Source organism: Macrotis lagotis, chromosome X, assembly GCF_037893015.1.
Source record: "Macrotis lagotis isolate mMagLag1 chromosome X, bilby.v1.9.chrom.fasta, whole genome shotgun sequence".
Classification (NCBI taxonomy): Eukaryota; Metazoa; Chordata; class Mammalia; order Peramelemorphia; family Peramelidae; genus Macrotis; species Macrotis lagotis.
Window position 1 is genome coordinate 134878969 of NC_133666.1, and position 24873 is coordinate 134903841.

At 40.0% G+C, this 24873-nt stretch overlaps 1 protein-coding gene across 1 annotated transcript in view; it reads left to right on the plus strand.

Moving 5' to 3' along the window:
* The window catches only part of ELFN1 (extracellular leucine rich repeat and fibronectin type III domain containing 1), a 186435-nt gene that overhangs the window by 76498 nt on the left and 85064 nt on the right, over positions 1 to 24873 (plus strand). The window contains exon 2 of the mRNA XM_074200789.1: positions 24150 to 24315. The gene's annotated coding sequence lies outside the window, so the exon portion shown is untranslated. The remainder of the gene's footprint in view (positions 1 to 24149; positions 24316 to 24873) is intronic.

Here is a 24873-nt window from a genome sequence, read left to right on the forward strand (position 1 = left end):
CCAAGTTCTTCTACTCAGGGCCTGGAAAATTTAGAGATAAGATTTAGGCAAAGGCATTCCCTAGCATGTCCCCAGAAAAAGGAGGTCCTTAATGTGATTGAAGAAGTTTCTCCATTTATTACTCATTTTTCTTCTTTCAGGGCTCAAAGCATCAGTTTCCCCATCTGGAAATGAGGTTCACAGTGGAACCCTTGATCAGGTCTTCTCCAACCTTCATTACTTACCTCCCCAGCTACTCCCTTCCAGGGCCATGTTAGGTATGATTATAACCAAGTAACAAAGAATTATATCTTCGTCTCACAAATCTCCATCATCTTCTTAGAATTGGGGGGGGGGGGGATACTCAGCCAGAGGATCTTCCCCTGACTGCTAGAGGACCTTGACTCCATTGCAGAAGTGGTATTTGAGAAGCTGAAATAGAATAATAATAATAATAATAATAATAATAATAATAACTAGCAGTTACATAGTGCTTTAAGGTTTGCAAAACTCTTCAAACAACCTTGGGAGAGGTCAGTTCTATTATTATCACCATTTTGCAGATGAGGAAGCTGAGGCAGTCAATAATTAAGCAATTTGGGGGTGTCTAGGTGTCAAGTGGATAGAGCACCGGCCCTGGAGTCAGGAATACCTGTGTTCAAATCCAGCCTAAGACACTTCATAATTACCTAGCTTTGTGGCCTTGGGCAAGCCACTTAACCCCCTTGCAAAAAACCTTAAAAAAAAAAGAATAATTAAGCACTTTGCCCAGAGTCATACAGTTTATAACTATCTGATGCTGGATTTGAACTTAGGACTTTCTGACTACAGGCACATGACTCTAGTCATTGAGCTGCCTCTTTGACCCTAGCTTCCTTTGTGGCATAACTCAAAAGCTGTAGTGCCTCCTATTGGAGGTCTTTCCTGATCTTTTTCTACTCTCCCAACCCCAATTATTAGAGCTTTCACACACACCCCCATTACTTTGCATTTATTCTGGGTTTTGTGTATCCTTTTCCTTGAAGATGTTTTTATAGGAGACCTCCCAATAGAATAGAAGCCACTCTATGACAGGAATTTCTAATTTTTTGATCTCTGTACTTAGTACACATTATTGGACACATTATTTGTTGTTTAGTCATATCCAACTCTGTGACCCTTTTGGGGGGTTTTCTTGGCAAAGAAACTGGAGTTTGTTTGCTATTTCCTTCTCCAGCTCATTTTACTGATGAGGAAACCGGGACAAACAGAGTGAAATGACTTCCACAGGGTCACATAGCTAGTAAGTTGTCTGAGAGCAGATTTGAACACCAGAAGTTAAATCTGCCTGATTCCAACCTGGCCCCAGGAGACAGATCCCTTCTACCTTTCAAATCCCATTTGAAAGGCTATTTCATGAAAGAGAGATTATACTTGTTTTGTTTGCCCCATAAATCAGAACATGGAGCAACAGGTAGAAATACTAGGGAAATTTTCAGCTCAATATAAAAACTTATTAATAATCAATGCTTTCTTAACAAAAATAGAACGGCTTTTTGAGTTAGCGAACTCCGCATCTGTGAGACTGTTCACACACACAGACTGGATGTTGCCTTAGAGATTCTGAAAAGATAATGCAGACGTTGGACAAAGGTGGCATTTGTCACAGAGTGTTTTTCAGATAGATCCCTTGTAACTCTGGGTTCAGAGCTCATCTCTAACACTTCTGCCTTTTTGACCTTGGGTAAGTCATTTCCGAGGTAGTTAGCACAATGGAGAGAGCACAATGGATAGGTCTGGATTCAGGAAGATTTCAGTTCAAATCAGACCTCAGACATTTATTACCTGTGTGACCCGAAACAAGTCACTTAACCCTGTTTGCCTCCGCTTCTTTATCTGTAAAAATGAGCTGGAGAAGGAAATGGCAAATCCACTTTAGTATCTTTGCTAAGAAGTGGGGTCACAAAAATGGGATCAGACTGAAAAACTACTGTATAATAACCACAAAGTCACAAGCTAGAGCTGGCCTTAGGAAAATAAATCGAAAGATATTGGTCAGACTTCCTTTTCAGTTGAGTCACTAATGTCCATTAAGAATTCAATTCCTTGACTCTTAATGACTTTTGATCTTTTCTATCAATCATCTGCTATGTGCCAGATATTATATTTGACATACAGGTACAAAGGATGAAACAATCCCTTCTTGCGGGGAATGTTTCTTTTAACTCCTTCCCCTGTGTGACCTCCGTGGGACTCGGTTTACTCATTTGTTTAAAAAATGAGGGGGGTTGGACCTCCAAACCCCCCCACCCCCCTGCCCTTCTCAAGATGTGTGAGTCTAGATATGAGGCTGACCGTGCCTTTCCTTAGCCCCAGAGAGAAAAGCGGCTGTTGCTTCTTCCGTTTCTTTCATCCCCCCCCCCCCCTTACTTCCCCCTCCCCAGCTCCCAACAATTTAGAATCAACATCATTTTTGCAAAAAGCCGGGCCAGACCTGGGGAGCGGAGAACAGCTGTTCCGCCTAGCCGGGCTGCTGGCATCAGCGCTTTCCTTGGGCTCGCGCCCCCTCTCCCCACCTCGCTAAACAATCATTTAACAAAATATGCAAATGGTATAATTACTGTTATTTGTTTTGCTGATATAAGTGTTTGAAATGCAAATGTCAAGTTTGGTCTCCTTCCCCCTTTTTGCCTGGGCATTTGCAATTCGATGAGTTTCTCCTGCCTGGCCCCCCTCCCCTCCCCAAAACTGCCCCCTCCTCGCAGAGCTGAATGATGACTGGGCAGGATTACTCACCGTAACTCCTCAGCTCTGCCGCCCGCCGCGGCCGACCTGAGTAGGAAGGCACGACTAATTGCTTCCCCGGCAGGAAAACAAAAGCCAAGTTCGCTCTTGGATCGCCTGCTGAGAAGGTGTCTGCCACTACTGGAGGGAGGGAGACGAGATGTGAGTGGGTGGGTGACTGGGTGAGTCTGGGGGCCAAGCACTGAGCGAAGAGGCCGGGTCAAACCACCCCTCTCCTTCTAGCTGTGTGCTGGATAGGTAACTTCAAACCTGAATCTCCCTTGCCAGCATCAATGCAACAAGGTGTTTATAGCAGAAGATTCCTTTCTGGTCTCTTTAAAGTGAAAGAGATCTGCATCCTGCTCTGGGTTCCCAAGCCCTGAATTACTTGAATTCTGACCCCGCCCCCTTCCCTCAATTTCCTTATCAGAAAGATACCTTAGAAACAGATCCTAGAGATTATTTAGTTTGCTTCCCTTGTTTTATTCAAGAGAAGGAATCTGAAGATCAGAAAGAGGGAAATGACTTGTCTAAGGTCTTGTGGTTAGAAACTAAGAGACTTTCAGGCTTCGGATGCTCAGCCCATACTGACTAAATCAGGAAGCTTCTGCAGGGAAGCTAAGGGCTCTGAAAAGTCAAAAAAGCTGGCCTGCTGTGTAATCTATTCACCATTCTTGAGCCTGTGATTTTTTTTTTAAGCAGAAACCTTTTAATTTTCTATGATTCTTGGACTCTGGGATGAGGAAAGCAGTGCCAGAATGGGGCAGCTTAAGGTGCTGTGAGTCTTTAATGTCTCTTGAGATAACATTATTTTTTAATTAATAAGCCACATATCTGTAATATTTTAGGAATTTTAAATGTTTAATTCTTACTTCTTTGTTTTTATATACCAGACAATTTCTCCTTTCCACCCCGTAGAGCCCTTCCTTATATCAAAGAAAGACAGCTAAAGTGTAGGGACATAGTGACCCCTCCCCCTCAACTGATAAAAATCTGACTCTATTCAGTTTTATGTTATCAGTTTCCATATGGAATCCTGCAAAGTAAGTAAAGCAAGCTTTATTATCTCTGTTTTACAGATAAGGAAACTGAGATTCTGAAAAGTCAAATAATTTAATCAGTCACCAGGCTAGTAAGTGCCTGAGTTGGAATTTCAGAGGTCTAAATTAAGAACACTTAGAGAAAAAAATATATATATACCAAGATTTAGGCTGATCTCTGTATTTTATAAGTGTATCTTTTTACTAAGTTGATGGTAGAACTTATTGTTGCATTGTCCTTTCCATTCATATGCTTGGCCCTTTCCCATTCTCCATAGGATGCTGTTTATCCTTAAACCCAACTTCTATATCATAGAAGTATTTAAAATACTTTAAGAGCAGTTTTAAGTGGCAATATGTTATAGAGGAAAGATCATGGGGGCCTAGGTCAAGAGATGGAAGGGACCATGGAGATCATCTAGTCCAATCTTCTCATATATTTTGGATGTTCAGTTATTTTGGTCATGTCTGACTCTTAGTGAGTCCATTTGGAGGTTTCTTGACAAAAATACTAGAGTGGTTTTTCATTTCCTTCTCCATATAATTTTATAGATGAGGAAATGAGGCAAACAGGATAAAGTGACTTGCCCAGGATCACACAGCTAGTAAATGTCTAAGGCTGCATTTGAACTCAAGACTTCAGCCAGACTCAACAGCCTAACCACTGAACCACCTAATTAACCCTCTTATATATAGGTCATAGATTTAGAACAGGAGGAGACTTTAGTGGCTATCAAGTACAAGTGAGAAAACTAGTGATTTGCCCAAAATCGAACAACTAGCTAAGTAATAGAGGAAGATTTGAACCCAGCTCTTCTGATATTATAGGGCAGCTGGGTGACACTAGTTCATCTGAGTTCCAATCTGCTCTCAGACACTTAACTAGCTGTGTGACCCTGGGCAATTCACTTCACTCTGTTTGTCTCAGCTTCTTATGTAAAATGAGCCAGAGAAGGAAATGGCAAGAAAACCCCAAGAATCAGACATGACTAAAACAAATGAACAGCCCCCATGCCTAGAATGTCCTCCCTCCTCATCTCTGGTTTCCTTTTAGTATGAGCTAAAAATCTCATCTTCTTTTGGAAATCTTTCCCAACTCCTCTTAATTCTAGTATTTTCCATCTCTTAATTATTTCCTATTTTCCCCTGGATATTGCTTTTTTTTAGATTTGTTCATTGCCTCCCCCTTTAGATTGTTAAGTTCCTTGAGGGCAGGGACTGTCTTTTGCCTCTTTTTTGTATCCCCCAATTCTTAGCATAGTATCTGGTGCCATAGTAGCTACTTTATAAATAATTCTTGACTGACTGACTATAGACCCATTCCCCATCTCTGGGGATTATCTTTGTCCCCTCCTCACTTAGACTTTAGCTCAGATCACACTTAGCATAGGACCTGTCCCCTGGTTTCTGTAATTGCAGAGGATTAGTTTACAGGCAAGATCATAACTCTAATAATAACTCATACGTGGGTAGCACTTTATACTTTCTGAAGCGTTTTCACATCCATTATCCCATCCACCCTGTGGGGTAGGTAGTGTAGATATTAGTATCAGCATTTAATAAATGGGAAAACAGGCTCAGATGGACTGTGGACCTTTCCCAAGGTCATTGTACCTGGTGCGCTGACAGAGTCTGAACCAGAATCTGAACCTTTTCTGTGGAGCAGGGTCTCTTCCTTGGAAAGGAAGCAGCTGGTGACATGGTAGATAAAGTGTTGGCCCTAGAGTCAGAAAATTGTTCAGTCATTTTTCAGTGACTCCATTTGGGAGTTTTCTTGGCAAATGTACTGAAGTGATTTCACCATTTCTTTTTCCAGCTCATTTTACAGATGAGAAAACTGAGGCAACAGAGTAAAGTGACTTGCCCAGGGTCACACAGCTAGTAAGTATCTGAACTCAAATTTGAATTCAGGATGATCTGAATTTAAATCCAGGCTCAGATACTTGCTGACCCTGAGCAAATTCCTTAACCTCTGTTTGCCTCAGTTTCCTCAACAGTAAAATGGGCATGATAATAGTATCTACTTGAAGGATTGTGAGAATCAAGTAAGATAGTTCCTGGCACATATTGGGTACTTTATAAATGATTATCCCCTCCTTCCTATGTCTTTGGACAAAATCTTGGTCAGAACTTCCTCTAAACTGTATTTTTCTTCACTATGTAAAATCTGGAACCAAGAGACCCTGTCTCATTCTCTCTCCCAAGGGGTTCCCCCAACAGATCTCAAGAGAGGAGCAGTTTGATTTATGACCTAGCAGGAATTTCTTTTCTAATGGATAGGATCAAATCGATGCCAAGTCACCTAGAGACACAGAGGGACTAAGCAATGCTATCCAACACACTCCCCTCCCTCCCTCCCCCCACCCCCCAGGGACCTTGGAAAGGAATTCCGGTGTTACCAGGAAAATACCTTTTCTCCTACTCTCTTTAGAAATCAGAATTTCTTTAAGAAGAACAATATGGAGTAGAACAAGGAACTTCTCAACTTGTGGAATTAGACTAGTACATTAGGTTTCTCATGCTTGGTTCAACAGGATTTCCAGAGTAGGCCAGAGTGGCAGGCTCTTTGACCCCACTTCCCAAGGAGGGTAGGTACCATTCTGAGAATAACGTTTCCTGGTCTAAGGAAATCCTTCCTCTTCCAGGAAGTCTTCTCATACTCAATGGGTTAGGAAGAGGGCTTAGACTTCTTCAAACCCTCACATTCATTCTTTTTCCTCCCCCCACCCCTATCTCCACATTCAGTCAATATGCACCTATTCAAATAGTCACACCATGATCCATTGCAAAGATTGCCAGATTTGGAGTCAAGGATCCAGGGTTCAGTTACTGACTGACTCTGCAATGTATTAGGTAATCATTTAACCTCTCTGGGTCTCAACTTCTTTCACAGTAAAATGAAGGAGTGGGATTAGATGACCTCTAACATTCTTTTCGCCTCTAAATCTATGACCCTATGATTCTATGAATTATAACAAATGCATCTGCCCTTAAAAACATATTAATGGGAACGGCTAGGTGGTGCAGTGGATAGAGCACCGGCCCTGGAGTCAGGAGTACCTGAGTTCAAATTCCGCCTCAGACACTTAATAATTACCTAGCTGTGTGGCCTTGGGCAAACCACTTAACCCCATTTGCCTTGCAAAAAAAACCCCAAAAAACAAAACAAAACATGTAGTATCTATGTGATTGTGGATAGCATTGACAGTGGCAGGTTGTATGTGTGATGGATGCCACCAGGGACTGGAAACATCAAGAGGGAAAGTATCCAACTTATGGACACAGTGCTCAGTACACCATGGCTAAGAGAATTATAGACTTAGTTGGTGGAAATAAAATGAACAACATTTCAAGCCAGGGTCTGAGGAGCCAAGAGTCTTGGTATTCCATCAGACCCAGGCTCATTTCCATGAACTTTGTCAGAATGAGGGAGAGAGGGCATTCTATGGATATGGGGGCCCTTGGTGCCAGCATTCATTCCAGGACTTCCAACAGCACTGAGGAGGCCCCTTGCTTTGCTCTTTGACCCTTCTTCACCTTTCCCTTCTAATGTTCCAGCCCAAAGTGGTCCTGAGAGCCAATGTGGCTTCGAGGAATGGAGGGCTGGCTTTGATTCTCTCTTCTACCATGAGGGGCATGTTGAACCCTGGCCGACACCAGTCCAGGCTGCTGTGTCACCCCCTCCTTGCCTTGTATAGGATCTAGCTCCCTGGTGGGAAGGGAGAGATGGCTCTTATCTTAATTGGAACGACATGAATCTGATGACCTGAAGCAGATTTTCTAGCCCAGCAGACTCATGTAATTGCAACCACTGGGGGTTTGTCAAGCCTGTGAGCTCTCTTTCTGTCTTCTTCCTGTGCCGCATCCATTCCTCCTATCTATACCCTCTGCTACCAATCTCTCCAGGTTTCTTGTACTTTCTCCTCTTTCTTCCCTCTCCTGTTGCCCTTGCCCCATTCTCTCTTTCATTTTTATTCTATTCACCTTCACTTTTATTCTATTCATATTTTATTCTATTCACCTTCTCCCCATCCCCTTTCACCTGATTCCTCTCTTTAGACTCTCAATGTTATTACCTGACTGATCTCTCCAAGTTTCCCACCATGGGGGATCCTGTAGTTTCATTTGGTTCAGTGAATTGAGGGCCAGAGACATTAAATGATTTGCCCAGGATATACTGCTAAAACATATCTGAAGGACGATTAGAACCCAAGTCTTTCTTTCGTTAGGTCTAGCACTTGTTCTAGAGGAGTCTGGGAAAAATTGCCTGAAGGATATGAAATGAGAACTGACTCTTTGCTTTCTTCCTCCTAAACAAGCAGATTGGAGGCTGGGCAGCTCTAGGACATTCTTGCCAGGTCACTGTGAAAAACAATTACTCATTCCATTTTATAGAAGAGAAAATTGAGACTCAGAAGTGGAGGGGGGGTTGAGAAAGATTTCTTTGAGAGTTAAGTGGAAATTCCTTCAGTTCTCAAAACCAAGTCTTGGTCCTCACTTATTTTTTTTAAAGGCCCTTGCAAACCTGGTAATCAGGGGGCCTTGGGATGATAAGTTTTAGGACTAAAAAGCAACCTAAAAGACCATCTTGTTGAAGTTTGTAGAAGAAAGGATCTGTGTTTGCATCTCAACTGTGCTTAGATTGCTAGGGCTGGAAGGGACCTGAGAGACCATGGAATCCAACTCATATAGATGGGAAAATGAATGTTCATAGGTTTCATTCCTTATTCCTTCATTGTCTCATTCTTCCCCTTGTGCCTAATCCTTCATCAATGTTGTTGTTGTTGAATTGTGTCCAACTCTCCAGGATTTGGAGGTTTTCCTTGCATTGTCAAGCGAAGAAACTGAGACAAAAATGGGTTGCCCAGGATCACACAGCCAGTAAGTGTTTTAGACCAGATTTGAATTTAAAAGGAAGAATCTTCTTGACCCCAGACCAGGTGCTCTCTCCACCTCTCTCCCTCTCTTATTCCTTTAATCAGCACCCTCTTGCTCAAATCTAATTCACCTGCTTGTCCTGCCATCACTTCCCCATGTCATTCTTTGAGAATGAAGGACAAACAACAATTCCCTTAATCCTCCATGAGCTCTCCTCCCTAGCATCATTCCCCCCACCACCACCTCTTCTTGACTATGGGCCTTCTCAATTCTCTTAACTAAAAAGGAGGGAGGTGAGTTAGCAATCTATAAAGAATTTTTATTTTTTTCCCTGGGGGAAAGGAAGCTGGGTTACCTAATGTGCAATGTTATTACCTGACTGATCTCTCCAAGTTTCCCACCATGGGGGATCCTGTAGTTTCATTTGGTTCAATGAATTGAGGGCCAGAGACATTAAATGATTTGCCCAGGATATACTGCTAAAACATATCTGAAGGAAGATTAGAACCCAAGTCTTTCTTTCGTTAGGTCTAGGACTTGTTCTAGAGGAGTCTGGGAAAAATTGCCTGAAGGATATGAAATGAGAACTAAATGTGGAAGTATGAATTAATAGAGGGGAGGCAGAGACAATCTTCCAAGGAGACCAGTAATCAGAAAAACCTGGAATTATATTAAATTAAGTAGTGCAGTGGATATTGGACCAGGCCTAGAATGAGGAAAACCAGAGTTCAAATCTTGTCTCAGAATCTTACTAGCTGTGTGATCCTGGGCAAGTGCCTTGACCCTATTTGCCTCAGTTTCCTCATTTATAAACTGAACTGGAGAAGGAAAAGGCAAATCACTCCAGTATCTTTGTCATGAAAACGCCAAATGGGGTCATGGAGTCTGAAAAAACTGAACAAGGATTAGGATTGTATTAGAATGGAAGCTGCTTGAGAGCAGGAACTGCTTTACTTTTGCATTTGTACTTCTAGTGCCTAGCCTGGGTCCTGTCACCTTAAGTGCCTTCCCTCCCTCTCTTCCTTCCTTCCTCCCTGTCTCCATTTCTCCCTCCCTCCAGTTCTCTATTCCTTCCTTCCTCTCACCCTCGCCTCCCTTCATTCCTCTTTCCTTCCTTCAAAGAAACTAGTAATTGTTTCCTTCTTTTATTTTTTTATCTCCAGTGCCTAACATAGAGCCTAAGGAGATAACATGTAAAATGTTTTGCAAACTTTATAATGCTATACAAATCCTACCTACTGTTGTTTTTAGACACTTAATAAATGCATGTTCATTTATTAAACATGGCATGGAAGGGAAAGGGGGTCAGTGAGCTGACCAATAAGGATATAATGGAGGGTTCTTGAATTAGACAAGCTGGAAGGGAGAAAAGATAGCAATCCATCTCCCTGGGAACCCTTTAGATCCCAGGATCCTTGCCTCTCCCCTCTGTAAGAAGGTGCAGCTTTCTCAAGCTAGGTGCATCCCTGGGAATCCCTTCTCCCCTTTCTGGCTGCAAATCTTCTTCAGATCCAAGTGCCTTCCTCTGATTGGCTCCTTGCTCTGTCCTTCCCTGAGGCTTTCAGTCCTCCAGCCTATGGGAAGCTGGCTAAGGAAGTTTCCATTCAGGAAGATAACACAGAGCTCCTACTCCCGCCTCCCCGCCTCCTCTTTTCTTGCCTTTGATGGGTTCAAGGCACCATTTAAGTTCGACCTATTTTTATTTCAATTACCTTTTCATGTAGCAAGTTCAATGATATTAGCATATTCAAATCGGACCCATCATTATTTCAATTAGCTGTTAAGTAATTAACTCTAATTTATTAACATCTTTTCCCCTTCCCTACATATTTTTTGGTTATTTACATCCTCTGCTACCTAACAATTTTAGGTAATTACATGTCACTCATTTAGTCTATTTGCACACACTTGTTCACACTGGCAGGTTCGTTTACTAGGGTTACTTTCAGCTTCTCTTTTTTTCCCAGGATGGGAGTAACAAAAGATGTTGTGGCACTTCTTCCTGAATGGTCTGGCTGGTCGTCTGAGTAGTCTGTACTTCTAACCTCTCTAAGCATCTGAGCAACTACATTGCCTGGTTCCTGAGGTGGATGCTTTCTCAATCTTACAGTAACATACAAGAGGCAAAATACAAGGACCCTGAACTTGGAATCAGAAGACCTGGATTCAAATCCTGCTCTTAGACACTTCTCTGATGACACTGTGCAAGTCACTTAATATCTCTCCAGGCTTCAATGATCTCATCTGTAAAATGAGGGTTTTGTACTCAGTGGCCTCAAATTTTCTTTCCAGCTCTAAATCTATGATCTGATTATTATTATACACATGCCTGACATAGCTCATGTGAGGGTCAAATGAGATAACATATCCAAAAGTTCGACATAAATATCAGCTTTTTTATTTGGGGAAGAATAGCACAGCCAAATCTGGGCTGCTAGCCATGAGATCAGGATCAGATTAAGGCTGTCCAAGTTCTTGCTGGGATAATGATCTCCCCAGCCCCACCCCCATCAGCTTCAAGGATTCCCACCTCATCTTTGCTCCGTGATGGGATCAGAAACATCTGAATTTAAGGCTGACCTCAGACAATTACTAGCTGTGTGTCCATGGGCAGGTCAGTTAACCTCTACCTACCTGGTTTCATCATCTATAAAATGAAAGTGATATCAAATGAGATATTATTTATACAGAGACTAAGTGCCTAGATCATACAAGATGCTTAATAAACGATTATTTTCTTCCTTTCCCCACTGTGTGATAGTCTGGTTCCCTTTGCTATTCTGGGACTTCAGTAATGATCCCTCCACTTTTCATGAAGACCACTTAAACAATCTGTTTCTGATCACCAGACTTGTAGGAAGCCTTTGAGATTCAGGAAATGGAGATTTTTGTCTAAGCTTTACACAACTAATTAGTTGTATGACCTTCAGTAAGTCACCTAACCTCTATGTATCTCAATTTTTTTTCACTCTAACAAACAGCGATAACAATGTTAGGTCTTCCTGAATTATTGTGAGAATCAAATGAGATCAGGGATGTGAACATGCTTTGAACAAAAGAACAAAGCACTGTACAGATATAAGGGATTATTATTATCTTAGGATAAAAGAGATAAGATGAATGAATGCTGACCATTAATAAGTTTTCCCCCCATCTCCCATCTACCCCCTAACCAAAAAAGCATGCTAGAAGGAGGTGCACTTCTAAGGAAGGTTCATGGTAGCTGAGGGATTCCAGGAAGTCATGACTAAAGTATGGAGCTTGGTGGAAAAGACAGGAACAAGTGGGAGGGAAGACAATTAGGCAACAAGAGAGCTAAGTGCTGAATTTGAAGTTATAAAGACCTCAGTATGAATCCTGCCTCAGATAACTACTAGCTAGATGGCCCCAGGCAAGCTCCAATATCTTTCAATCTCAGTTTTCTCAATTTGTAAAATGGAAATAACAACTACCTCATAATTTGGCAGGGGGGGCGGAATCAGAGGAGATAATACATGTCGACCAACTTTGCAAACTTTAAACTTTGTAAATTTGAGCTATGTTCACAAATGAGGAGCTAACACAAAGAATTGCCCTAAGGCATTCAGAGGAAGTAGCCAGAGTGGGCTGAAACAGGGAATCAATAGTGAACAAAGCAATTTGTTTTTAAATAAGCACCTACTTTTTTTTAATACTTATCAAAATGATTTTATAGTATGAGAGTTACAAAAATTTAAATTTTTTTCCTTTGAAAATCTAGGATATGCCAAGAATATTCACAAATTTTAACCTAATATAAGCATTATAATGGGAGGGGGAAAGAGGATTCCCCATTTATTTCACTTGCCTGGAAATTTAGGGCATATCTGTTATTCAGGCAAGACAACAATCATAGGGGTTTGTCAGCTTCCAAATTTATATACACCAAACACCAATGAATGGGAACCAAATCCATAATCCAAGGCCCCTTGTGGACTCTTTCTGGTCATCTAACCTTATAAAGTGGCTCTTAAAGGGAAATGGAGGAAGGAAAGGAAAGAAAACACAATGAATTAAGTCTGATCTCAGAGCCAGGAAAAAGAAGATTCAAAACCTCTCTTGTATAGCATATGTATGTAGAGCATTGCATTCCCTCTGGTATGTGTGTGAGAGAGATACAAGGTTTATATGAACAAGGTTCCTGTCCCCATGGAGTGTATAGTCTAATAGGAGACAAAATAGAGCATAATAATAATAAAGAAGTGGATTAGTGAGGAACAAAAAACAAGAGGTATTACATGTTTTTGAGGAAGCTGAGGCTGGAATCTCTTGAATTTAGGGGTTCTGAGATGTGCCTGGTTTTTCAGATGTCCAAAGACCCACCTTGATATAGTCAGCACCAGGAATTGAGGATACACCAGGGCCACCAAGTAAGGGTGAATTATCTCATGTTGGTAAAACTGAGCAAGGTGAAGCTTTTGTGTGTATATTGGGATTGGCCATGAATGACTGGGGCACCTCTAGCCCAGGCCAGATAGGCAGCCCAATCTCAAGTCAAAAAAAAAGAGAAATAGATGAAAAATATATGGGAGCTCTGAGGAGCAAAGTCATTGTGGGTAAAGTGAGATCAGAGAGGACTACCTGAAGAAGGTAGTATTTAAATTGGGCTTTTTAGATTCTAAAGTTTAGAGATTGGGTAAAGATTCAAGGTGAAGGGAAGGATAGGGAGAAAAGCTACATTTTAGGGGCCAAAGACTAATCCAATCTAGAATGCATGGTAGGGAGTAAAATCAGAAAAGTCTGGGAAAGTAAGACAAGAGCCAGACTATGGTCTTGAGCATCAAGCAGAAAGGTCTGTATTTCACTTGATAGACAATAGGGAGTCATTGATATGATCAAAGAGAGAAAATAGTGGAGGGAAGAATAAGCAGTATAATATAAAGGAAAACTCCATAACAATTAGGGATGGGTTGTGAATCTGTGAATCTGTGATTTCATTGGTATTTTGCTGTTGTTGAGTCATTTTCAGTTGCACCTGACTTTTCATGACCCCAATTTGATTTTTCTTGGCAGAGAAACTAGCCTGATTTGCCATTTCCTTTTCCAGCTACATTTTACAGATGAGGAAGCTGAGGCAAACACAGTTAAGTGACTTACCCAGAGTCAAAAACTAGTAAGTTTCTGAGGCTGGATCTGAACTTGGGTCTTCCTGACTCCAACCCTAGTGCTCTATCCACTGTGCTACCTAACTGTCCTTCATTGATATGGAATACTCCCAAATTAGGAAACTCCCTTTTACAAATGGAAGTTGGCATCTTCTCTATAAAATATAGTTTCAAAAAGTTGTATAGAGCATAGAGAAAATAATATTATTCCCATTTTAGAGTTGGGGAAACTGAGGTCAGAGCTGTTCAATTATTAATTAGGATCACATAACAAAGTAGCAGCAAAGCTAGGACTAGAACCCAATTCTCTAGATTCTCTTAGATCTTCGTAAATTCTTCTTTTGTGACCTGTCTTTCTGAAGAATTGCCAAGCCTGCTTATCACAGGAAAGGAGGTGATTCAGTCTCACTATCCAGTACCCTCTGAAGGGTTCAGCCCTTGAGAAAGAATCATGATAAGGGGGTAGCCGGGGCATTGTCTAAGGTTAAAACCAAGGTAGGAGAGATCTATCAATTACCAAGCATTTTTTTACTTAGTGCTAAGGCACTTTATTAAACATTGGGAATATAAAGAAAGGCTAAAATAGTCTCTCACCTCACTGGGTTTGTAGTCACTTTTAATATCATTTTAATTAATTAAAATTAATTAGTAAATTTTAATATTAAAATATTTAATATTTGATAAATTTTAATTACAATGCTAGAAAATCTGATTGTCTTTGGATTGTACCTATTTGAGAATTTATTTGGGGAAGCCAGTAAGTCAGGATCACAGAACCATAGAATCTCATAGTTGAGAGAGACCCCAGAGGCTTTCAAGTCTAGCCTAATCCCATCTACAACATACATTATATGTGACCATACAGCCTCTGTTAAACCTTTTGTTAGGGAGAGTCCACTATCTCTAAAGGGATATATCCTATTTCACTTTGGGATAGCCAAAATTATTAAGAAATCTTTTTTTTTTTTTTTTTTTAGATTTTTGCAAGGCAAACGGGGTTAAGTGGCTTGCCCAAGGCCACACAGCTAGGTAATTATTAAGTGTCTGAGACCAGATTTGAACCCAGGTACTCCTGACTCCAAGGCCCGTGCTTTATCCACTACGCCACCTAGCCGCCCCTCACTACGCTGCCTAGCCAACTCAAGGAAATCTTTATATCATCTTTGCCTCTCATCAACCTCTTACCTTTACTTCCGGGGCCAAGCAGAAAAATGCTAATTCTTTAATCATAGTGATAGCCCTTCAAAATTTTGAAGGAAATCATTATGGGCCCACTAAGCCATCTTTTCTCCAAGCTAAACACACTCCGCCCCCCCCCCCAGTTCCTTTGATGGAATGTATGGTTTGATCTCCAGTCCTCTTACCATCTTAGTCATCCTTATAAGAATTATTCTCTGACTTATCTTTGTTCTTCCCAAATTATGGTGCCCAGAATTCAACAAAAGACTCAGGTTCAGTCCAACCTGGGCAGAATTCATGAGAATGATCACTTTCTATGTTCTGGAAATTGTACTTTTGTTAATGCCATCTTGGAATAGCATTAATTTTTTGAGCTGCAATATCACATCATATAAAACTTATAACCCACTAAAACTGCCAGACCTTTTTTATATGAAGTGTTGCCTAGTCATTCATGCCTCCTCCATCTTATATTTATGAATTTCACTTGGGAGTTCCAAACTGTAGACCTATCAACAGACTACCCTGTTTGGCATCAATATGGTAAGGCCTTGGGTCTAAGGAGGGGCAAACTAGATTAGACTAAAAAGTGAGCAAATCAAAGTTCCTATATCAATTGGTACTAGCCCATGAATATCCCTGCATTTCCTACCTGAGTGAAATGAGAATACCCCAGTCTTAAAAAAGAAAAGAAATGTTACTTTTCCCCAACCAAACTCATTCATAAAGATTTGATATTACCTCCCCCTAATTTAATGGTATGTGAGTTGGACCCTCAGTGCTGTTCTGGCTTTCTTCTATTCATCTTCTATTCATCCTTCACTGACCTTTCATTTCCCACCTCATATCAACAGTTCTAAACAATTCTAAACCTTTGTCTTCTTTCTTCCCACCATCAGCATAAGCCTCACCCAGTTTAAGCAGATAATCTGACACAACTAGGTAGCAAGGCATATTGGAAAAAATTCTAAATTGAGTCATGAGAATTTCTTGTCTCAGGCACTTCTTGTTTCACAAGACTATTCTGAGAATCAGGAGAGTATATAGGATTGTATGGTTAAGTTGTAGGGAGGGACTTTAGAGATAATCTAATCCACCTTCCTTATTTAAATTTTTTATATTATCATCTATATTTCCCAATATATTCTTCTCCTCTCCCCCCCCTTTTTTTGTTTTAAATTTTTGCAAGGCAAATAGGGTTAACTGGCTTGCCCAAGGCCACACAGCTAGGTAATTATTATTAAGTGTCTGAGGCTGGATTTGACCTCAGGTACTCCTGACTCCAGAGTAGTGCTCTATCCACTGTGCCAATTAGCCTTCCCCTCCCACCCCTTTTTTTAATAGAACCATTCTTTTTTTTGAAACTACTGTTTTTTGTTTATTTATTTTATATTATTACAATAATTTTCTTGTGAGAGTAATCGTAAACCCCCCTCCCCCCCAAAAAAGATGAGAAACCTCAAGAACAGTGAGAGAGAAAACCAAGTGTTACTTCAATCTGTGTTCAGATTCCAAGAGCCATTCCTTTTTAAATAATTTTTTCAATTATAAGTAAAGACAGTTTTCAACATTCATTTTTGCAAAATTTTGATATTTTCCTTCCCTCTCTTTTTTGAAATGGTAAGCAATTTGATGTGAGTTATGTATATATATAAAAATGTGTGTGTGTGTGTGGTCATGTAAAACATATTTCCATATTAGTCATAGTTTTGAGAGAAGAAACAGACCAAAAGGAAGAAATCACAAAAAAAGTAAGTGAAAATATAGTATACTTTGATCTACATTCAAAGTCCAGAAGTTCTTTCTTTAGATATGGATAGCATTTTCCCTCATATTTTCTTGGATCATTGTCTTGATCAGAGTAGCTCAGTCTTTTACAGTTGATCATCTTTACAGTATTATTGTTACTGTATACAGTGTTCTCCTGGTTCAACTCACTTCACTCTGTATCAGTTCCAATGAGTCTTGCCAAATTTTTCTCAAAAAGAGCTTCTATAAATACTTTTATACATATGGATCCTTTTCCCTTTTCTTTGGGATACAGATCCAATAATTCCTGAGTCAGAGTCCTTTGGGCATAGTTCTAATTTGTTTTCCATCATGGTTGGACTAGTTCACAATTCTACCAATAAAGCATTAGTGTCCCAGTTTTCCCACATCCTCTCCAACATTGAGAGCCATTCTTTATAATTAAGAGTAATACAACTAAGAAAATCTCTACTATATGTATGTGACACCTATAGCTCCCCCTCAACTCTGCAAAGAAATGGAGGTGATATCTTTTCCTATATTGATCATTATAATTTTTGAGTTTGTTTTTCAAATTCCTTGTCTTAAAAGATGAGGAAACTGAAACTCAGAGATGGTAAATGAACCATACCCACAGTCATATGAATTCTAAGGATCAGAGTTTGGATTCAAACTCTGGTCCTTTGACTCTTTTGGTGTTTTTGTTGGACTCCATGGCTTCTGACATCTTGTCTGTCTCTCAGTTCCTGTGATTCTAAATCCAGTTTTTACTTTTGCTATGTGAACATATATATATATATATATATATTATTTAAGGCAATGGGGTTAAGTGGCTTGCCCACATTATTAAGTGTCTGAGGCCAGATTTGAACTCAGGTACTCCTAACTCCAGGGCCATCTAGCTGCCCTGTGAAAATTCTTTTTACAACTCAAAATATGTACAAATAATGTACAAATATAAAAGACTTTCGTTCTGAGTTCTATTTGATCTGTTCCTTAGAGGGGCCTCATAGCATTTAATAGGCAGCTGAGAGAGACCACTATGAGAAGACACCCTAGATGTCATCAAGTCCAATCACCTCATTTACAGATAAGGAAACTGAAAAAAGTTAAGAATAATTTGTTCAGGGTCAGACTGCTAGTAAGTGCTTGAGGCAGGATTCAAACTCAGATCTTCCCATTCACAAATCTATCACTCTGCCAAACCTTATGTTCAATGGTTGAGGCTCAAATAAACTCTTCCTTTAGTGGCAGATATAGTGTCAGACTTCTTGAAACCTTTGTGGTCTTCTCCATTCCTCACTGACCTTACTCAAGTCAGATTCACTTTGATGCTTTTTATTTTGCCTCTTAGTCTTATGGTAGGTTGTATTTTGTGTTCAAGTCTCACCTCCCAGTAAGAGAGTAAGCCAACAGAGGGCAGGTACCACATCTCCTCCAAACAGGACTGGGAACACAATCAGCAAAGACTTGTTTAATGAATGGATCATAGAGCACTGATATAGAGCAGAAAGGAAATTTAGAGTCTGTCCAATCCAATCCCTTTATTTTACAGAAGAAGAACCCGAGGCAAAGAGAAGTTAAGATATTCACCCAGGAGAATACAGTATGAATGAACCTAGATTGTCCTGATTCCAAGTCAAGTATTCTATCTACTACTCTTTACGGTTTCTAAATGAATAACAAAGACAGTAATGAGAGGGCTTCAGCCTACTACTTGGAATTGCTTTTCCTGCCTTTGCTCTTGGGGTATTCTGTCACTCTTTATGGCAGTTTTCTAACCGCAGAGACATAGGGAGTTATTTAAGTTAATCTCAAGGATTTGAAAAGGAGGGTCAGAAGGGAAGAAATACACTGTAATTTAAAGAAGCATCTTGAGTTCCTATGTGTCACTGCTTAGAAGGGAGCTGTCTTGTCTTTTAAAGGGGCAAGATATCTCTCTCCATGTGACTGTTCTGTGTGAGATGCATGTGTCTTTGTGTTTATATCTATGTGACACTGTAGGCAGCTGTCTTTGTGTATCAAATGGTATGTTTCTTGACCAAGTTAGTTAATTTGTAAGGAAATGAACCTTTTTTTGTGAATTTGATGATATTTTCCTATAAAGGGTATGGGTGTGACAATGGTCACCTCATTGAGAGGATGAAAGATGTCTTCTGGATCAATTTGGACTGTTAAGATCTCATTGAGAATGAATGATAAAGTCCTAGTGTTTGAGGATGATTTATTCGGTTCTGACTGTTTTGAATCAGTCATTCCTTTGTGCTTGAGTCCTTAATGGGGATTTCATAGTTCTTAATCCTTCTAGTTAGCAGGAGACAGGGAGGAATGGAGAAAGAGAGAGTAAGATGGAAAGAAAAGATTAAATGATTTGTAAATAATTTCATTAAAATTACAAAATTAAAATTTGTAAATATTTGTAAAATTTTAGCATAGTCCCTTAATGTTTTTTGCATTCCTTCCTACTTAAGAATCAACCAGGATTGGGACAGCTAGGTGACACAGAAGATAGAACACTGACCCTGGAGACAGGAGGACCTGAGTTCAAATATGGCCTCAGACATTTAAAAATTACCTAGCTGACCTTGGGCAAGTCATTTAACCCCATTGCCTTAAATATATTTTTAAAAAATCAAACAGGGTTGTAGGGTAGGATATAGTGAAGGCAGAAGCCTTTGTATATGCATAGACTCTTCTCATTTTCTAGGAGCTACTAATGGTAGTCTTTATGTGAAGGTTCATTTGTAGGAGACACTTATTACCAATAAGACCATGGTCAAGTTGCTTTACTGTCCTCCACCCCAGTTTCCACATTTATAAAATGAAAGCATTGGATTGAATGGCTTCTGAGATCTCTTCCAGTTCTAGATCTATGACATTAACTGTATGAGTTCTCGCCTACCTGGCCTGAGAAATGGTGGAAAGAGGGAGCTATGGGGAATGTCAATGAGGTGGCTCCAGAAGAGGACATAACATTTTCAAGAGAGAAATAGGAGAGCTTCTGGTCTCAGACTTCGAGAGTATTATAATATTTCAGTTCAAGGGATTGCAATCATGAGGAGATGGAGACCGAGTTTGAGTAGTAAGAGTTCCTGAACCCCAGGTTTTTGAAGGGGTGGTATCAAAGAGTTTCTGGTTTAAAAAATCTAAAAGTGATTAAACTGCAATATAGAAAAAGAAAAACCAGGGCTTCTAGGTGGCGTAGTGGATAAAGCGCCGGCCCTGGAGTCAGGAGTACCTGGGTTCAAATCCTTTCTCAGACACTTAATAATTACCTAGCTGTGTGGCCTTGGGCAAGCCACTTAACTCCGTTTGCCTTGAAAAAAAAAACCAAACAAACAAAAACAGGTTTTGTACTCACCTAATACTATACATTATTTGAATGGAGCCAGTTGAATGGACCCAAGCTCATTTCCTTTAGGAGAGGATCCAAGCCTTTGGGGGTAGTACTCTAGAGCTAGAATCTTTTATTGGCATTTGGGGGGGAGGGTAAAAAGTGATTCTAATAATAATAGTTAACATTAAAAAGGGAAAGATAATGATATCAATTATATCTGTAGTGCAAGAGCACTGCTTTGTAGTTTCTGTGGGATTAGATAAATGTTGTTCCATGTTCTTTATGTATTGTTACTGTGAGTGCTTGCACAGGAACCCCTTTGAGAATTAGAAACAATTTTTCTATTTTGAGTTCCACATAGGAAACTTTGGGTACAGCAAAATAAGTCAAAGGGATAGTGGAACTATGGGCAAGTTATCTCTCTGGGCCTCAATTTCATCTATAAATTTGGGGTGATTATACTTATACTATTTATCTCAGAGATGGTCTGAGGCAATCTAGTCCAGAACATTGAGTATGGGGGTATGCATGATATCTGAGTGTCTGTGTAAATATATTTGTGTATGTGCCTGTGTGTAACCTCCTTCCATGTGACCATGTACAAAATGTGTTTGTGTGTGTCTGTGTGTGTGTGTGTGTGTGTGTGTGTGTGTGTGTGTATGTGTGGTCTCTGCCAGCTGTATGTTGTATCCGTGTTTGTTTTTCCCAGTGATAAGTCACTGGGAGATGGAAGAGATTTTCCTGGATCCTGCTGAGGAACCCATCATTAGCAGTGATGTTTGCCTTCCCCAAATGTGCTCCCAACCCACGTATAAATCAAAGGGTACGATTGTTCACTTAAAATCATGATGTGTTATTGAGTACCAAACACATCCCTCACCCGAGTGCAGATTGGAAAAAAGAATCATGAATGTCTCTGCTGTGCCTGCCCCTCCATCTGACTTCTGTCCCCACGTCGTGTATCGGCCCTATCTCTTCTGCCTGACTAAGATTGTTTCCAGTGTGCTACTGTTTCCCCCACCCCCTCCCTGTACAAGCATATCACAGCCTCTGGCCTGGCATACCATCAATCATTCTGGTGAAGAGACTTTACCACACCCCACCGCCTTTCCGGCTCTTCCTCACTGCTGGGTACAAGCTCTCCTTAGATAAATTTATTGTTCCAAAGGGAATAGATATTCCAGGATTTTTAACCTGCCTTTTGGATCTATGCTACTCCTAGAAAGATGTTTTTCCTTTAAGTTCTTGGTACTCAGGAAGCCTTGTGTCACTCATCTTCTTTGTCCTAGTGGTGTCCAAGAGGGGTATCTTGTCTTTTTCTCCCTTTCAGAATGAGTTCTTTGTGAGCAGGGAGGGACTGTTTTGCTTTTCCTATCTGTATCTCCAAGGTTGAGCACAATCCTTTATATATAATAAACACTTAATCAATGATTTTTCATTCATTCATTCTTCCTGAGCAAGGGCTGACCTCCAGTACATGCATTTCTCATCTCTGGTAACTCCCAGATCATTCCCATTTCTGGAACATTGGAAAAGAAAGAAATTCTGTGGGAAAAGGAGTAGGAGAGGGTAGTTCTCTCCACATACTCCTCCATTATTTTTTAAAATTTTTAATGAATTCATTTATAATTTTCCAGCTACAGACAAAGATAGTTTTAAACATTCGTTTTTTTATAAGATTTTGAATTCCACATATTTCTCCCTCCTCCTTCCTCCCTCCTCCCTTTGACAGCAAATAATCTAATATAGATCATTCATATATAACTATATTAAACCTATTTCCACATTAGTTGTGTTGTGAAAGAAGAACCAGATCGAAAGAGAAAAAAAAAACCATGAGGGGGGAAAAGCATAAAGTATAAAACAAAATTTTAAAAACTGAAAATAGTATGCTTTAGTCTGCATTCAGAATCCATAATATCTCTCTCTGGATGTGGATGGTATTTTCCATCACAAGTCCTTTAGAATTGTTTTTGATCTTTGATCAGCTCACAATGTTGCTGCTAATATGTATAATGTTCTCCTGGTTCTGTTCACTTCACTCATATCATACAAATCTTTTCAGGCTTTTGTGAAGTCTGCCTATTCATGGTTTCTTATACAATAATAGTACTCCATCTCATTCTTATACCACATTTTGTTCAGGCATTCCTAAGTGATGGGCATTCCCTCAATTTTGAAATTCTTTGCCAGTACTAAAATAGAAGCTATGAATAATTTTGTCCATGTAAGTCTTTTCCCCTTGTTTTATGATCTCTTTGGGATTACAGACTTAGTAATGGTGTTACTGGATCAAAGTATATGTACAGTTTAGTTGCCCTTTGGGTGTAGTTTCAAATTGCTCTCCAGAAGGGTTAGATCATTTCACAACTCCACCAACAATGCATTAGTGTTCCAGTTTTCCCATATCCTCTCCAACATTAATCATTTTCTTTTTTGTCTTATTGACCAACCTGAAAGATATAAGTTGGTACTTCAGAGTTCCTTTAATTTGCATTTCTCTAATCAATCATGATTTAGAGCATTTTTATATGACTAGAGAGTTTTATTTATGTCTTTTGACAATCAGTTGGGAAATGACTTGTATTCTTATAAATTTGACTCAGTTCTCTATATATTTTAAAAATGAATCCTATTTCAGAAACACTAGCTATAAAAATTGTTTCTATTGATTTTCTTTTTGCAAAATCTTTTTAATTTATTGGAATCAAAATTATCCATTTTGCATTTTATTATGTACTCTATCTCTTTTATGTTCATAAACTCCTCCCATCTCCATAGATAAGACAGATAAAGTATTCCTTGTTTTCCTAGGTGGTTTATGGTATAACCTTTTATGTTTAAATCATGTACCCATTTTAATCTTATTTTGGTATAGGGTATGAGATGTTGGTCTATGTATTTATCTGTCATTGACTTTTTTTTTTAACTTTTAGAAAGGCAATGGGGTTAAGTCGCTTGCTCAAGGCCACACAGCTAGGTAATATGTCTGAGGCTAGATTTGAACTCAGGTACTCCTGACGCCAGGACCGGTGCTCTATCCACTGTGCTACCTAGCCGCCCCTCTGTCATTGATGTCTAGGGAGCAAGACCAATCCTTACTCCTGATCTCCCCTTGTTCTGAAACATTTAATATATATGCCTTTCTAATTGAAATCTATCAATAAATTAACAAACATTTACTGTCTTTATTGTGGTTTATAAAGCACCTGCCTCAGACTATCTCTGAGGTAAATAGTATAAGTATAATCATCCCAAATTTATAGATGAAATTGAGGCCCAGAGAGATAACTTGCCCATAGTTCCCCAGTAAAAAGTAGAGTCCATATCTTAATATAAATCTGTGCTCTTTCTAACTATAACACATTACCTTCATGTGTTACATGCTATGGACGATTGAGAGTACAATGCCCATAAAGTCCTGTCTCCAAGGAGCCTGGGCAGCGAGGTGTCACAGTGGATAAAGAGTCAGGCCTGGAGTCAGAAAGAATCATTTTTCTGAGTTCAAATGTATCCTGAGACACTTACTGGTTGTGTGACCCTGGGAAAGTCACTTCACCCTGACTTGCCTCAGTTTCATCATTTGTTAAAAAAGTTGGAGAAGGAGATGGCAAAGCATGCCAGCATCTTTGCCAGAAAACTCCAGGTAGGATCATAACAAGTTGGATACAACCAAAACAACCAAACAACAAGACATCTACAGTCTAGTTTGCTATATCCCTGAACAAAAGAGTGAATATAACAGACAAGATATGGGAAAAAGCTAACCAAATGGTCCTATAGGAGTTTTCAGGAAGATAAAAATTGTTAAGGCTCATGTCTCCTCTGGGATGGTCCTGCTTTTCTTGTCTGTGGGGTCTTTCTCTGATTCCACCCCACCTTACTGATGGATTAGCTTTTCAACTGATTAATTCCCATAGATGCTTGGATCTGTTTGGGAGCTATGTCCTGTTTTATTTCTTATCCTCTCATAACTGATCTCTCTGTCAATCTAAAGGATGGTCTGTTTTGATGATCAGAGTCCCTCTTGGCTGACTGAGCTGTTACCAGCATTGTTTTTTCCCATCTCCCTTACAGAATTTCCCTTTTCTTTCTCTGCAGATCAACTATTGGTCTCTGTACCTGATCCTTTCCCACAAATCTTGGAACTGCTGTGTCTGTCAGCAATGAGAGATGAGTAGACTCTCTTCATGACGTCAGAGGAGAAATATCCACTAGACTGCTCATCTCAGATGCTCCAAATCATCAGTCAGTCCCTGGCTTCCAGGTAAGGGATGATTTATTTTTTCAGCTGTCCTCTCTCAGCAAGGGAGAGAGGAAGCTGTCTCTTAAAGAAGTGGTCAGTCCTCAAGCAGATGTGGCACAGATGTACAACAGGTCCAGAGGGAACCAGGAGAGACACCTCAACTAGAACTGAAAGGGTTTGTGTTTGGGGAAAGTGACAGATTTGAAGCTTATCATTTCCTGATGAATGTTCAGTCAGGGTTCAAGCTCATGGTCAAATTAGGTCATTCCAAAGGGGAATCCTTGAGAACACAGAAGAATGCACAAAGGCAAGAGGAGGATGTGAAGGTTCTGTCCTGAGATTGTGACTGGAAAGCATTGAGGGATCTTGAAAAGCCTTCAGAGAGCAAGAATCTGCTATCCATATCCTTGTCCATTTCACTCCCCCATGAAGTCAGGACACAAAATGGATTTGAATTATGGAAAAAGAAATCTCTGAAAAGTGATTCCCTCTTCTGGACAGCTGGGTGTTATAGGTAGTGTTATAGCGACTCCACTGAGACTAAAGCCAGGAAGCCCTAAGTTCAAATCTGACCTTAGA